The sequence below is a fragment of the Bombus vosnesenskii genome, unplaced genomic scaffold (genome assembly GCF_011952255.1).
Source record: "Bombus vosnesenskii isolate JDL3184/JDL3185 unplaced genomic scaffold, Bvos_JDL3184-5_v1.1 scf7180000013403, whole genome shotgun sequence".
Classification (NCBI taxonomy): domain Eukaryota; kingdom Metazoa; phylum Arthropoda; class Insecta; order Hymenoptera; family Apidae; genus Bombus; species Bombus vosnesenskii.
The window spans coordinates 1,344,597-1,362,161 of NW_022883026.1; the positions used below are offsets into that span (position 1 = coordinate 1,344,597).

The following is a 17,565-nucleotide window of genomic DNA, read 5'->3' on the forward strand; positions in this document are numbered from 1 at the left end:
GGCACATGCGTTTTGCAAGTAGCGGCGACGCGATGACGGTACCGGAGGCAAATCTCGAGCTGCGTTTCATACGCGTACATAGGAACAAACGAGAGACGTTGATCGATTTCAATGTCGATTTTTTCGAAGAAATCGCGCTGGTCCGAGTGACGCGCGTTTGACACGGGTAGAACGATAATCTCTTCTTTCGATCGCTCCACGATAAAGAACTTTGCTTGTAAACGCAGTGCGTTTTGCTCGTGGTAACCGAAGCACAATGTAATAAATTCTTGTACAGCGTGCGAGACGGTTCGGCGCAGCTCGACTGTATAAAGAACGCTCGAGGCTGGATAAAATAATTAAAATCTTGGTCGCGAAACTTTTCACCGACCCTTGACACGAACGGCATCTTCGAATCACGCTTCTCGACACGCTGCACAGGCCGATAGAAGGAAGAGTCTATTTGTCAAAGGAGGGAAACAGTCGGCGCGGAAGAAGGAAAAACGACCGACGGGATTATCGGTCTGTATCTCGCGAAGGAATTTATCCCCGTAAAGCCACGAGAGACGCGACGATCAAAATCCTTGCCTGAAACTTTATCGATCGCGCGCCTCGCGTGATTCATGTACTCGACATGCAATTCCTGATCACCCTACGGAGCGTCCAGATAACAGAGGAAGGACGCGTCCGCGGTGTACACCGAGAAGCATGCACCGATGACCAGGAAAGGCGATAAAGGGGGACGAAAGGACACGGTGGAGCAGAGCGAACGAGCGAGCGAGCGAGCGAGCGAGCGAACGAACGGACGAACGAAGGAACGAGCGAGCGAGAGCAGCGAGTTCGGTATACGTTCGCATCTCTCCGTAACCCGTTGCATCCCTCTGTCTAAAGCACGAGCCATCCTCCCCTGATGCTTCGTCCTGCTGTACACACCAGCGTCGGATAGAGGGTTGCTCGGGAGCCGATCTGGGACGTGTGCTGGGCAGAGGCGAATACGAAGGTGGTCGTAGAGCGGGGTAAGTCGTAAGACGGCGAGCGAGAGCCAGCCACCGGGAGAAAGACGGAAAGATATACATGCGCGCGTATACATGTAATAGAGAGACGGAGAAACGGCGAGAGCGAGAGAATCGTAGGTGAGCGAACAGAGAGGGAATTCGAAAGACGGCTAGGGATCGGTGGTAAGAGAAGGGCAAGGAGGAATACAAGGCGGAAGGACGAGCGAGAGAGGGAGAAGAGAGAAGCAGTAGGTGGAGAAGCGGTGGAAGGAGGAGGTGGTGGTTCGGGTAAGAGAGCGGAGGGAGTACCGTTAATTCCCCGATACAATGCTCATATCACCTTCCCCTCTTCCTGACCACCCACCGCCGCCACCTTCGAATCGTCCCTCCCACCTTGCAGGTTCGCCTCGCGGACGTTCCTTGTCTTACTGGCAAACTTAATCGATATTTCACAGTTTCTTACCCCCTCCGATCCCCACCTTACCGTCCCTTTCTTTCTCTCGTCCTTAGACGTCCTCTCCTTCCAGCTCGAGCCGCTCTTCGTGTCCGGCCGCAGAAAGCGCAAGGAGGAGGGTGGTATCGTTGATCGAACAGAGAGCAGCAGAGGCATCTTCCTTCCCTCCAATCGCACTTCCGAGAGCAGCATGGGGCAGCGCCGGAGCGCGCCGCTGCTGCCTGCGGGAACTCTGTGTGCGAGTTGCAAATATCTATCTGCATATTGTATTACACGTCACGATAATGTACGCCCCCGGCTAAGACTTTCTCCCTGCCCTCCACCTTCTCTCCTTCTCCGTTCCTCTTACTTCAGCCTTCCCGTACCTCTCTCTGCCGCCAGCTCGTTTTTCTTCCCATGCAACTTTTCGCCCCCGAAATAGCGTCCTCGTCCACGGTCTACCGTACGTAACATATCCAACCACCGTTACGCGCATCCGTTTACGTACGTGTACGAGCGCACCGTGTCTCGCCTCTTTACTCGTCCGTCCGTTCGTCCGTTCGTCCGTTCGTCTGTTCGTCCGTTCGCGGATAATCCGCCGTTTGCCTCCTTCGCTTCTTATCGCATTCGTCGGTGGCAACGCGCGTAACGCGTAACATAGTCGTGTAAGAACGTCGAACCTCTTCCCTGGTTCGTTTCTTTCCGATCAACTGAATTTTTCACGACGATAAATTTCCCTTCCTTCGGTGTCTTTCGCCGCTTCGTTTCAGTTTCTATACGTATTTGGGTATCGCAGCGAACGCGGTGCGCCGTTACATTGTTCATCCAGCCGTCCAGACGATCCGTTTCATTCTTTACGACGACCGTGTCTCATTATCGTAATTGGACGCAACGCGCTTCCATCGGTCGAGTCACGCCGGCAATCGCTGTACTAGCTGCTGATTGCAGCAACTGCTTCTTCACGGAGATGTACGTGTTGACCGTTAACGAAAAAAAAAAAAAAAAAAAGAAAAAGAAAAAAAACGATCGTGAATGACCATCGTTCCGAAAGGTACCGTTCCTCCCGTTTGCGAGATATATTTGCAGAGTGGAGACGATACGATTACGAAAGAGCAGCTAGCTCGCATGTATATTATCGCGTGCTCCAATGATGATTTAAGAAAGCACGATGGTTTCGTTCCAGCTTTATTATCTTTGATATATCGTGCCCAATAACATGAACTTGCGAAACTGCAGTTTTCTTACTCCACAGACGCAACGTTCGTAGTTTCTACGTAAAGGATGTATTAAAGGAACAACTTCCGGAAAGATTATTCAAAAGAAAATCGAATTACACAAGTCGTGTCACAATTTTTTCTTTACGATGAACATCGAACCACGATCATCACCGGTAATACGTTTATATTCTTACGTCTGTCCTATCTTCGAATAATTAATTTCTTCCGGGAATATTTTATAGTCGATGAATTATTACTCTTTCTATTGAAATATGCCAAATTTGGGACGTGTATCGTGACAGGTTAGAAAGAAATCTATCGTTCTAAGAATACACGTGTTATCTGATTTGGCTGAATTATTAACGGGGACAGTTATTTGACACGTTGAAGATCGATAAAAGTATAATTTGGAAATAACCGTCCATAGACAAATGGAAAGTAGATATCGCTCGGTGGAGGAGAAGGCTCCGATTCAAAAGTACGAAAATGGGCTGACGACTGCGAGGGGTTGAACGGCCGATATTCGCACCACGCATTTAATGCGTCGTTCATGGCATTAGCGTAGCTGTCCCTCTTACGCGTATCGATGGTACTTTATTAAGCAGATATCCTACCGGGCCTTCCGAGTGTTCCGACTAAGCTTAAACGAAACTATACATTTGTCTCGATCGGTTAAATCTTCGTTTTTCTCACTTCTATTTGGAAATTCGACTAATTTCCATGTACATCTAGCGTGTATCCAAGAGAGGGCGATTCATTGGTTGGAATACTAGAGACGTCATCGCCGTTTATGTTCAAATATCATGCGCATAAAGATCAATAATATAAACTATCTGCGTTCACGATGGCGAAGGTAGGTAGGTCGCTGTACGGGAATATTTGTACGATTTTGTATCATGCGACGAATGTTAATCCATTTCGACAAGACTCGACGCTGCGACACAGAAAACTACAAGAGGTTAACGGTTTCTGAAAGTTCTATAAAATATATCAGGTCTCTTTGACTTTGAAACCAGATTTTGAAACTTTGATTAACGATTTAAACGTTGTTTATTGGTAAATTCGTAAATTCGTAAATTCGTGCGCTATGACAAACTCTAAAATACTTTTTAATAGCTAGAAATAATAATTTAGTGTTAAATTATTCGTAATTGATACTTAGCTGTTTAAACGTTAACAACGACGATACGAGTACTATATACACGAGAAAATGAAATTCTACGAAACGTCGTAATCGCGAATTATCGTGCGTCGTGCTCCGGATTGATTAAAGGTAGGCAGGATTCGGCCACGCGATTCACCTCGATCTCTCGTTTTAATCGATACGTTATCGGCCAGCGAGAAAGAGGTAAGTCGAAAGTTTTTGCAACGAGGTCCGACGTAAAAGTCAAAGTGTCGGCCGGTTCCCGTTCCAAAGCGTTCGATCGGACGCTTAAACGTGCCATCTTAGCCGGACTTTTCAAACTCCGTGAGAGACAGCAACGGAAGGTACAAGCAGCTGGATGGTCGCGTTCGTCTAGGTATCTCGTAGGACGTAGAACGCAAGAGACGAAAGATGGTCGACGACGGAGAAGCGGAGAAGCAGAGAGGAAGAGAGAGCGACAAGGGGAGATCCGTTACTGTCAAACAGTGGCGGCCGTCGGTGCCGCTTCTACCCAAGCACCTTGTGCACGTGAATCAATAGCATTAACCCATTCCATCGTATCAAAAGGGGTGAGGTGGGTGGCCCGTTGGGCGAAGGAGGAGAGGGTGCAAAGGGGTGGCAATAGTAACAATCCTGAGGTATTTAGCCGCTCGCCCCCAGGACAGCGAGGCAGCCAAGATACCGCTAAGACCGTCCGCGTACTGTGTAGCATCCATCCCATCGCGCAGACCCCTTTCTCCTTCTCCGTTTCTCCGTTTCTCCGGCTCCCTCTTTATCCCTCTATCGGTATCTGCTTCTATCTGCTCGTTCCTCGTTTCACCCTCTTCCATCCCCGAATGTATCGTGGTGTACTCTCATACGGACTCGATCTCCCCGTGGTTCTTGAACCGTGTGTTAGATGCGCGCAAGTGTGTCCATACCGGGTGATCAGCCGGAAAGCCTCGCTTCGCAGCCAGGTCAACGCTTCCGAATTCACCAAACCGCCATCGGTATTATCAAAATCTTCGACAGGACTTACAACAGGCTTGTTTCGCCTAATTTTCTGCGCCACGCTCGCTACTATCGACCGATACGTTCCACCGATGAAAATCAGCCGGACGCTGACCAGGCTATGTTAAGAATGAAATATATATATGCAAATGTATATATATATATTATATACGAATAAGAACAAGAAACGTAGCGAATGCGACGTATAACGAGGAGGTGTATTACAACGTTGTTCGAACAAGATATCGTTTATTTTTCTCGGAAACAAATGTATTTATGCCACTGTAATCAAATCGTTGACTCGTTAGCGCTATATCGTTCGCCTTTGCTACCGATTACCTTGATAACAAGATTTTTACAAGCGATAGGTTATTTCTAGAAATCGAATCGCGTCGTCCAATGAAACGACGATGAGACGAGCACAAAGACGATCGTTTAGTCAATGAACAGCATGCCTCATCCATAATCCTGAAAATCAAGGCGATCGTGCAGAATGTCGACAGCGACGACTGCTTCTGATCTTTTCATTAGTCGAGCACAGCGTCGCATCGCGCTTTCGTTATCGTCCCGGCGGGCGATATTTACGTGTAATTTTTTGTATTACGGTTAGTTCGATTCGCGAGGGAAAAAATAAGGAAAACACGGGCACGGGGATGAGGGAAAAAGGAAGGGAGACGGGAGACGGGAAACAAAACGAAAACAGGAGAAAGAAAGGAAGCAAGGAAAAATGTGAACGAGGCTGGGAAGAATGGCATTAATGCAGCGATCTGTGCAGTCTGGTAGAGCGGCGTTTCTGACTGTTGGTGCCGCAATACGCTCGCTTTGGTGCGGCCAGTAGAAGCGTGCTAGTCGCTTTTGGATTTAACCAAGACCTTCCTTGTTCTAGCGAAGCGGAGCCCGGCAGAGCCCAGTAGAGCCCAGTAGAGCGCAGTAAAATTCGCCGAGCATTCGGCTCGAGTAAACCACTCGAGTATGACATGAATTTTTTTGCCTCTCCTCCTTCTCTCTTCATCCTCCTCGTCCTTCTCCACCTCCGCTACTATGCGTACACTTCCACCGAAAATATCGCACGGGGCACCGCTTTTTTCCCTCGTCGATGCTTCTCGCTATTTTCTCCGCCCAGCTAAACGCTGAAAATTAATTCACTCTGTTAATTTCTATTCTTCGCGTATAATCTCTCGTAGAAATTGATAGGTTGTATCCCCGTTACGTTGACACCGAAGCTACGTCATCTTGTGTCACTTACCGATATTCGTTAGTCTCGGGTTTTTCATCTACCTACTCTAGACTCTAGTATTTTGGTGGATTTACGATAAGAGATTAACGGCGAACCAACGACCAGAAGCACTGCTACTTCACTATCGTTGTATCCGTAAATGTAAATTGTATGTCACGAAATTTAGAACCTTTTTATAATTAATCCTGTGTCAGTCCTTCTTTCGCAATGAACGCGTAGCACAGACGCGTGAATTTTGATCTTATTAACTGCTTCGAACACTTTCGATATTTCATGACAAATCGATACAATTAAAGAATATCGCGATAAAGAAACTGGGACTGAAACGATGGCGCAGTTACGTTATAGCCGGGAAATCGAAACATCTTGACCGAAACGTCGTTTGAAAACTGTACGGATGATAATAATGGACGGATGATGGGAAGGCAGACGATCTGAATTTGCAGGAGACGGTCGATGATGCCGGATGTGGACTGCGGTCTGTGTCATGCATCAGCAATTCACATCTCTTTCGCAGTTTCGTTGTTTGTGTCAAGGCAATCCTGGAATCCCACGTCCACTAAATCCATTGGCATTACGAAGAGTGCTTCGACATTCGTCCTATTCCGGAAATGCCTTTTTACTATTTTGCACGTGAACGATCGTTTTTCATCGTTTCCCGTAACACTTTGTACCCTTCGTCGCCTCTTCCGCTGCGCTGCGAGTTTTATCGTCCAGCGTTTTTGTTCTTCGTCTGTAACGAGCCGATCGAACGTTCTTCGAAGCGAACGAATCGAAATTCACGCACAACCGAAAGCAGTAACTCGTATTCGCTTTGCCTTTGGTGTTTGGCGTAGAATTTAACGATACGTAGCATTGAAATATACGTAATGTCGAGATGTAATATGATTATCCGAAGAGAACAAGATGAATAGCATGGAACGATTTTATCGGTTCTTTCACGCGTACAAGCTTTTGCCGCTACAGAGTGTAACACGGAACTTAATATAGAATAATATCCTTCATCGTACGAAGCGAGATATATGTAACAATTAATTCGCGTAACAATAATTAACGTAACATTCGCCATTTCATAGCGTACGATAATACTGGAGCGCGATTAACAGTCGAACTAAGGTATTTCATAAGCGCGTGAAAATGAAAAATGCGATTTACATAAACGTAAATTACGTGGATGTCGATGACGGACGATGAAAGACGACCGGCGTGTAAGGAAATAACGACTCTCGTGTCCTGCGAATCAATTTCGCGTCGATAAGAAGGAATGTTATCTGCGGGTATTAATTAATTTGTTAGAATTTCATCTCGAAATTAAGATTAATAATCTGTGGAAGACACGATGTCTGTGTTGAAATAATATTATGTGATATTTATTAAACAAAAATTACAGGAAATATAAGTGAGCGTTGTGGAATGTTGACAGTTGGCTAGTTATTCTCAGACTAACCGACTTAGTGACCCATGGCTCTTGAAAAGGTTTTGAAGACCACTTTCTATGCAGTAAAGAGTGTGACCTGAGTAGATGTCTGTGTGACGTCACGTGCCACGGAACCTTCCAGCTGCTTCTCGATACAAAGCGCTATGCCGTGCCCAATGTTCCATCCGTATCCTTAAGCTTCTTCCGTCGAATTCTCGGAAGAGCGTGCACGCGCCAGCCGCCACGGTACATCTCAAGAACTCACGCTAGTGGGGATATGGCTGGACAACGAAGGGAAGAATCCGTTCGATCAATCATCTCATCTGTATGCGATTAATATCGTTGTATTCCAACATAATTCTCAGTATTTTAATAATTATGTTCTACTGTCCGGACGTGAAAGGAGAAAAAGGAAAGAGAGAAAGGAAGAAAGAAGGAAAGAAAAGAAACGGTTCCGTGAAACACGAACGTCTCTATCGAATTATTCTCGGCAGATCGCAGATCGGTGATGCGAGCTTGTACGTTTGTAAGTGTAACGAAATCTGGCCGGTTAAACGAGTCGAGCAGTGAAATCGAAGTCGAGGAGGAGGTCGAGAAGGTTAATGGTGTACGCATACGTTAAATGTGTAATGGTTAGCACGTAAGCCCGTAGGGCTGCCAGTGCGGAGTCCACACCGGGGGTGAAATTACACGCGAGGCGTCGAGCCAGGCACGCGAGGAAACGTTCGCGTGCGTTCGTTCTTCGCACATGTACGAATTAAAAAATCCGGGCCGTGCTTTAATCTCTTCTTACACCCCTGGTCCTCTTAGCCAGCTACCTCGATAATTCGGCGGATTTCCATCGACCAAGTGCCGCGTACGATTATTACACGTGGTCGTCGGTCGAGTATATTCCGAGATTTACTTCGCGGAAATATGTTACGTGGACGATCCGAATGCGTGCGGAGGACAGGTAAGACTCGTTACGAGCTACGGCGAGAAGGTTACCTAAGAGGTATTTCTGTTCCACGTATAAAGTAGATGGAACAAAATCTCAATTATCTCGCGTAACAAAATGTTGCGTTTTCCAACATCCTCGGTTGTAACGTTCCGAGGGATTTTAAGAGCGCTTCAACGAGTCCGTGTAATTTTGTAATTTTCTTAAACGTTTCGTTATTTATATTGCCTATTTATAATTCTTTCGTTTAACGTATCTACTTGATTCGCGGCAACTCTTACGGTTAAACGCTTATATCTAACAAATTTCCACGTGTACCGCAAGCACAGTAAAAAGTAGCCCGAAACGAATATATGGCGTTTCTCTAATACGAGTGTACGGAAGAATTACAAACGATACCGTTGAAACGGTCGTTTGTCGAACGCACGCTCGTTACACGTTTCACGCGTCAAAGTCATTTGCTAAATGCTGTCTATTGTTGGCCGAAAGAAGAATGGCAACGTATGTACGTAGAGAGCCACTCGACGGCTGAGTTTGCCGTCCAAATTCAGGAGAGCGTTTCGCGCCCGTACTATGAAAAGTCCTAACGTTATCCGAGACCGGTCGCTTTTACGTTTCGCGAAATACACGCGGTCGACGAAATCAAATCGTGTCGATGAAATAAAGACGGCACGAAAGCCTGACGCATTTTCTATCCGACGTTTTAACGCAATACTCGCGTGTAAGCTGGCGTAAGTGTTCGTAACGACCGTTCTACTCGGCTCAATATTGCGATTGCAAGGAAAGGTAATGGCAGAGAGAACAAACCTGCACGTGATGCGTCGCACACTCATGAAATAACTCGCTACTTTTGTCACCCCTAACCTCGGCCCGCTTTCGCCCCTCCGTGCCGCGTTCGAAGAAACGCGAAGGGTGAACGAGCTCACGTGCACGCGTGTACGTGTGCCGGTATCTACGTATGCGTGCGTGAGTTTCACCGGGAGTTGAAGAGGCGCCGCGGAGAAGAGGGCAAGGGGTGGAATCGGCGGGGGCGGAGGAGAACCGGTAGGAGGACTAGAGAGGAGGCAGGCTGCTTGGCATGAGAAGCGTTCATCAGCCCCGAGGTTTTAAATACGAAGCGAGGAAGGGAACTAAGGAAGAAACCACCCCGTCTCTCTACCCTACCAGTGACGGATTGATTAAAAATCTAAGGGGCGAAAATAACATTGGGCGCCTCTCCGTTACGCCACGCTCTGTTTCCTTCTTACCGATCTTGGGACGCGAACATCGTGTCCCTGTGCCAAGTGTTTCTCTTTTCCTCTTTTCCTCTTGTTCTCTTTTTCTTTTTTCTTAGCACGTTTCGATTCGCGTCGCGGGCACATCAATCGAACGGGCTCCCGTTCGTCTTTCATCGTCGAAACGTCCCACGATCATCGGTCGTCGTACAAGGGGAAGAAAAGCAGTTACGGTATTACTAATAATTTCGCACGATAGATCGAAAAAGTAAAAATATAATATTAGCCGTAATAACGATCTTAAAATATACGCTGTGTCAAAATGTCGCTATTTAAACACAAGTTATCGAGCTCGGTAATCGAAATTTTTAATTTCGATTATCAAATTTTGCTAAAATCTGATACTGTATTTCCGGATCGGAAGTGAGGTCGTAGTCCGTTTTCCTTAACGACCGATACCGTGTCCGATATAGATTTTATCAGCTTCCTCCAAGACGAACGCGTTCGATCGTTCGCGCGATTCCTATCGTTCGAAGGACGACGATCGTACACCACTCGGCTATGAATTAGAACGCATTAGCGACGCTCCTTATGACGGCAATATGACCGACTCGTGGTGGAAGCGGATCGAGTTAGATTTGCATACGATACGTGGGAGTGGCGGCTAACACCGGGTCGAGCAGGCTTGCCTAAGTAAAGCCGAAAAGTAAAAATCGGCTGTGGCACGTTGGGTAGCTCATTGGCTTACGTAGCGGCTACGTGCAGTTTTAAATAGTCCGCGAAGGGTGGGTGGACCGACTACGGTAAGACGAGTACACCCCACGCTTTCTAGGAATAGGGGTTGATGTGGGTAAGTTGGATGAGGTGGGCGAAGACTAGCAAAGGAACGGGTCTGGCGCACGAGGGAAATAGGGAGAAAAAGGGCGAAAGAGATAGAGGCCGAGAAGAGTAGACGACGAGGGCTGTCGGAGATAAGACGCAAACGAACCCCCTTTCGCGTGTCTCGATCGATAGCTCCACGCGGAAAATTCGAAAGTAAGATGCAATTAAACAGCGAGCGAGGGTAAGCAAGAAAAGGGGTGAGTTTTCCAGCCCCGTAGGCCCTGTGCTCCCCACCCCTTCAGCCCAACCAACCACCCACCCATCCTCCTTCCTACCTTCCTCCGGTTCTACCTCTCTCTGGCAGCCCTCCGACTCCGTTGCCATCCCCGCGGTACACCCTTAACACACCCCCCCGCCCCCACCCCCGCCCGCCAATCCACCACCTATCCTGCGAGGCTTTCCATCCTTCTTACCTTTCTTCTTCCACGATGTACACCGTCCCTCTCTGTTGGATGGTCCTTGCTCCGCTGTCTTTCTTTCACGCTCTTCTTGAGCGTACACGCTTCGGCCGGCGTCGTCGGCCCGAAGGGAAGCAACCCTTTTTCTCAACCCCCTCTAGTATTTATATTGAGCGTCTTAAAGCATCTCCCTGTCCTCCCCCTTTCTCTTTCGCCAGTTTACTCTTTCTCTCTTTCCTGTTGCCCGAACAACCCCTTCCCCCTCGACTCTCCTCCGCCTCTTCTTCTTCTTCCTCCTCCTCCTCCTTCTCCTCCTCCTCCTCCTCCTCCTCTTCTTCCTCTTCTTCCTCTTCTTCCTCACCTCCCCCGCCCCGCACCGCGTGACGTCACTTTAAATACTCTTTTCGAGGGTGGTGGGTTGGTGGCTGGTGGGTATAAGGGAATTGGTAGTCGTTGCCTCTCCGGAGTAGAGGGAAAATCGTTCTATCTCGTTTCTCTTTCCCGTGTTTTCCTCTGTCCGCTCTTTCTCTCTACAGATGTCTTACCGCGATTCTTTCTCGTTTTGCGTACACCACTGCCTTTCTCCTTCTTTCCCGCGCGCTATCTCTACACCATTGTCCTGCCTCTTTCTCGTCTTCCTCCGTTTCCTTGCCTTTTTCTTCCGCTTCTGCCGTTTTCTGGACCTACCGTTGGCCATCTCTTTCCTAGTCCGCTCGACGTCCTACGACAACCGACTCTTCTTCTCCTCCGCTCTCCTTCCAACGTTATCTCGCTACGCAACGGGAATTAGTAAATATTCTCGAGGTCGGTGGCAGTGCAACGCAGACGGTACGTGGTGCATCCCTTTTACCAACAGAATCTCGTCTTTCCTTCCTCGTCGGAGTGCATGTCGTTAGAAGCACACGGCTTCATTTAGGTGCTTGGTCCTACCGCGAGTTCCTCTCACGCTGAATTGCGGGGAATTATGGACAGTAGAGCGTTCAACTTGATGTGACCAGTTCCGGACGTGGTTTGCACGCTGCTGTCTTATCGATTCGTCCCTTCGTTGTACGCCGTGACTCTGCTGAAATTGAAACCAAGTTGCTTTTGTTTATTTTGTAATAACGGTCGTTTAATGGTATTTTACTTTACGGAAATTAACGAAGATTTAGAATAACGAATAGACACGTGTACATTAAGATTTGAACGCAACAGAAATTATCGGTATATTTGTCGTTGCATTGTTTCGAAGACAAACCAAACTTATATGAAATACAATCCATGATTTTCATTTCAATTTTAACGGAGTCCTTATGCTATCCTTATGCTATCCTTATGCTATATGAAGTTACTGAATTTCATTGATAAATTGTATTTATAATTGGAATAATTTCTTCCGTAGGAGTTTTCTTTCGTAACGCAACTTGGATACATAATTCGATGTTTGATATGAAATTAACTTCAACTTTACCAACGGTAAGTAGTAGGTGTAATGTAAGACACGAAATTCCAACATGGTATACTCCTAACACCTTCGTGTTCTGGAATTTGCAACAGCAGCGTTTGTTTCTTCCAAATTGCAAAATGTTCCACCCTCTTGCTATTTTCCGTTCCAAATTGATACTTTTGAGATTGGGTCCACAAAAGACGCCACATATTTTTTCTACAACTGAAAGGCTGCAGGTTTGCCGCGTAACGTTGTTAAACGCATATCGTTAAACACAGCTTTGTTTTGGTCCCTGGTAATCTCCGATGTTTCGTTCCTTTAAAGTTAAACTTCCAATAATATCTTGCTTTGAAAATGATAATGTTCAGGTTATCTCGATGTTCCCGCTCGGTTCTCGATAATTCTTCGTAAAAACGGAACCGAGGAATAATTTTTGGACGAATGTAACTTCGTTGTTATTGCGATTTCAAGATGAATAGATTCTCGATAAACGTATGTGAAAGTTGGATGATGTAACGCTATAGCATCAACGGCTATAAAGTTCGCGTCTTGCAGCGTTCGAGCCAGAAATTTATGGCCGTAATAAAATGATTACGAAAGAAATATGTATAAAGAAAATATTCTTATCGTTAGAAACTGGCTACTGTGACATAGACTGCGCGCGGTATACCTACTTCTGTTACAAGGGGAAGTCTAGGAGACTTTACTCGGTGAACTCCGTGTCGTTAAAGACACACGGTTTCATTCAAATACATACCAAACTCTATTCAGTCTTGATTTCTCCTCTTTAAACTGCCACGTAAAAGCATGCTCCTTTCTTCGCGAGTGGAAACTTATATACACACACGCGCGCGTCATCGTTTATTTAAAAGGGAGTTTTACTATTTGATATATATCAAATTTTTTAAAGTCCATTTTTTACGTAAAACCACGTCGTCAAATGTCGTCCATCCTTCGGAAAGCAATAGCCTCTTTATTTGTCGCTTAGTTAAAAACACGTATGAAAGTTTAATAGATTCGAGTATTTCACAAACGATTATCACCTGGCTGCGGATTTTTATGTAAATTCGTATCTTTGAACACACAAAGAAAGAGAAGCAATAGAGCTTGGATGGAAAATTGTTTTACGCGCGAAATATTAGAAAAAAACGCTGTACCTGTTTCCCCATAAGTGAATAAAAATCCGCAGCTTAATCATTCGGTCACTATACTAATGACACGGATATAGAAATATTTCTATTTGATAGCGCGTCGTTTTAGTCGGTAGATTGCAAACTAATTGCAAAATAGGCTGTTTTAGGAAATAAGATTATAGATTGGATAATTTACATTTCATTGTTGATATCCAAGAATAAGATATTTCACTGAAATCAATACGCAAGGTTTCGATACTTATAAATTTGATAAGATACGAATACCTTATGATTTATTCATCGTTGGAGAACAACGCGACAAACAAAACGTGATAAGATTTCTATGGCTGCGTTCGCTTCATAAAGTTTGATATAGAAAAGCATAGATCGGTGGTTGTTCGTTTAGCGTTGCCATTCGTAAAACTTCTCACGTAAGAACGTAGATGTTCGGGCATGTTACGAAAGTTTTCGATGCCACGGATACAAAGATACGGCGGGCTTCTGGGTCGGCAATCCACGATGTTTGCTCCACTTTGGGCTCGATAACGTTTGGTATGTGCTCGCGAGATCGAAACTAAGCATCGATACGTAAGAAGCGAACTACGGCGATGAATCATCGCGGCTAGAGAACATTGATTATCCGAATATTCGTTGTTCTTTTATCGTTGTCTTACATTTGTCGTTTTGCCATGTTTCGCCGCTGCAACGTACTCGTTTGTCTCGTTCAGCATTTTTAACTGCTAAATACCGAATTTCGATATTGCCAAAGGAAACGAATTGTCCGTTTTTAAAGTAACGTCCAACGTAGGCAAGTCGGACGAGAAGCAAAAAGAAAGCGATCGAAGGAAGAAAGCGACAAGATAAATAGGTAATTGGAAATTTTCAAAGTTAATTATCGTTGAGAATGAACGTCAAGCAACTGTACAGCGTAACACTCACGGAGTCGCTCGTGGAAACGCTTTCTAGAGATTGGCGATCGTCCAACTTCGTGGAAGAACGCGAAAATATCAACTCAATTGAGACAATACGATGGATCGTTCGGCGAAGAATCGACAGGTTCTCCTTGATCCGTGAAAGTGAACCGTGTGCCCGAACACAAAAGGCAGACTGTAAAGGTTTGAGTACACGTATGATTGATGCAGGAAGTAAAGGAACAGCGGAATTTTACGACCTGCCATCGGGATTTTTGATTGACCGTGCGGCACGAACGAGGCCAGAACGAATTCTTCGTTACACGTGCTACAAGCGAGGAATTCCTCTTCCATAGCGGACCATCGGGCATGTTTCCATACGTATGCTCCGGTAAAATGACTAGGAATGCTCTCCTCTTTCCGGGAGGCACGAGGTATGCGCGAACGTGGTAGCTGCGTTACCTGGTACTCGTGATTTATTCATTCCACATACATAATCGTTCACCCATAAACCAAACGGCAGATACCTCTTGCTCGGTTGCCTACATCCCAGCGAATAACTATCTTCGGTAAATCTCTATTTTCCCGGCCGTTTAAGTTTACTATATAGGAAACGGTTTTCTGACTTTTAATACGGCTCGTTTTTTACCAACGAGATATTGCTTTTCTTCGCGCGGCGTAACATCCCTTTGCTTGATATACACTTCACCGATACTCAGCCTTTTGGTAACACGTATAGAGATATTTCGTACGAAATTAACGATAAAACATCAGCCGCTACGTTACTACGTGGTTTCGCGTATATCGTTGATCGTACGCAAAGAAGAAAGTAAGCACGCGGCAGAGAGGAGAAATATTGTCAGACTAGAATGCAAAACACGCTGCCACATCGTCGGGCTTACCGAAAACAAAGAAAGAAAGAAAGACGTGGAACGTGGCCATGGATGAATTATTTCATCCATCGGACTCGGAGACTCGATCCAGGGACTTGGGCATTAGGCAGTTCGGGAGCGTTCGGGTCCGTGGCCGGACGAGACACGCTCCCCGACGAATCGGCACAAGAAACGAAACGAAACGAAATGGATCGCCGTAGACCGCTCCCACATCAATCATCTTTCGCAGTTTCGTGGTAGAAAGGATCGGTTGCGGAGCAAATCGTTCCATCGGGGGTCAGCCCCAGTTGCGCAACGAGTCAACTTCGGGCCGTGCTGTGAGACGGGATCCGTGGTACCGAGACGAGGAATACACCTCGAACGTATAACTGGTCTTGTTGACTTAACGGATCAATTTGATGCAAATCACTCGTTTGCGATATACACGCCGGGTTACAGTGCCCTCGGATTTCTCTATTCGACGTAATGCCACGTAGGGTGAGCGGCTCTCTCGGCACTGTCTTCGTCGCTTACCTATCGTTCGTCGTTGTCGACGTTCTACAGCCCTGCCAGTTGTCGTATCCGCGACGGGGCATTTGGAAATTAGCGAACGGGCCAATTATCGGACCGACCAGCTACGTTAGTGGGGAGGGCCCGATTGCGCGACTCGGCCGATCCACTCGAGCTACGCGACAGCACCGCGGGTCATGGGGTGACTGTGGGAATCCTCACGACGCGTCACGATCGTTTAACGGACCTGTGTGCTCCATCGATGTCCAATCTTTTCGTCGAATCGGCAGAACGAACCGACTTGCTTCGATCTCGCAGCCACCTATTTTTCCAGTTTGCATCGTTTCTTACTTTAAACTCGATGTCACTACGCTTAAAACGTAAGTTCCTTTTAACGTGAAACGCCTATGTATAAATAATATATCGAATATCTTGATAGTATGTATCGTTACGTTTCAGATAATAACTGAACCGATATACTCTTACCAATTTATCGGTTCTTTGCTTTTCCTCTCTCTCTCTCTCTCTCTCTCTATGTAAAGGTACTCTTTACGATCAACATCATCCATACACATTTTCAACCGTGTTTTTAACGATCATTCTCTAGTTGCTAAATAGATAACGTCGATTGCGATTTAATTTAATCGTTCGAGTAAAGGTACAGACCATTTTACGAGGAAATTAGACACGTTAGATATGTCGCGGTGACGCATATTTAAATATCGGAATGTTAAAAATGTAAATCTAGCATCGGCAGCAGATTATTTCAATGTTAGAATAAGTCGATATGTCAGCGAAACGAAGAGAAATTGCGATCATTTAATCGAATATTAACTAAGAGAAAGTTCTATTCGTAAATCGCTAATAACGGTTTGAGAAATATTATCGAGAACGATCGATGATAGACAGCAAGAAAAATAGCGCTTTCAACTTATTCATCGAATTCGATAAGAAAAGTAACGAAAATGCACGTATGATTTCTGTATAAACGATATAAGTTAAATGGAGTATAGTTTCTTCGACTTAGTTACTTCAAAGAGGAGAACAGAGATAATGATATAACTATGCGGTGTGTCGAACAGTCGTCTGTAAGATTTATACATTGTCATTTCCCTCGAACCTGAGATTATAGTTACACGAGCAATGCAATGTTAATAACGATCGATGTAACCGTATGAAACGAATAAGGAAACAATCCGTGTTGCTGAACGAATCGAACAAAATGAAAATATGAAATTTTGCAACATCGATTACGTTTCCCCGAGTTGTTACTAATTTTTGGCGAACGAATAATTTTCGAGTAACAAGCTGTAAAAACCGCGTTCGAAGAAACGTTTAATTCCGGGTCTAGGGTCGTGCATTTGGTAAATCTGTTGAAATATACATCTTCCTGATACTATGAAACCAGGTTCGTTCGTGTGCATCGTAAAGAAGAATCGAGCATATTACCGCAAATGCGTTACACGATGTAACGTTATTCTACTAGGTGTCTCGTTCAAAGTGTTGTAAATCGTTCGCTGTTAAAGATACAGGCAAAGCTTTTTGCGTATATCGAAGCTCGCTTGATTTGTAAAATATCGTGTTTGATGTTCAAAGTAACGGAACAGAGATCGCTTCTTTTTTAACTCGATCATATCGTACGTGTAAAAGTAACATTTTCCGTTGGAAAATATTCCATATTCGACGATAAGGTCCTCGATACTACGCCTCGTTAAATCGTGGAAGAGAAATCGTCGACGACACGGCATGAAACACGTTGAGCAGGTCGCATTGATCTTTGATCCCTTTCATGTTTATTAATTAATCGTTTCCCCAACAGGTTACTTAACCACAGCGCGCAATGCGCCTAAACTGCTCTCCAATCGCAATC

The 17,565-nt window shown here is 45.5% G+C and overlaps 1 long non-coding RNA gene across 2 annotated transcripts in view; it reads right to left on the reverse strand.

The window, feature by feature from the left end:
* Positions 1-5,007: 5,007 nt before the first annotated feature.
* Positions 5,008-17,565, reverse strand: part of LOC117237890 — a 52,650-nt gene continuing 40,092 nt past the window's right edge. For both annotated transcript variants that reach the window (XR_004494074.1, XR_004494073.1), the window contains exons 2-3: positions 10,859-11,906; positions 5,008-5,888 (exon numbers count right to left, since the gene is read on the reverse strand). This is a non-coding gene — a long non-coding RNA (uncharacterized LOC117237890). The remainder of the gene's footprint in view (positions 5,889-10,858; positions 11,907-17,565) is intronic.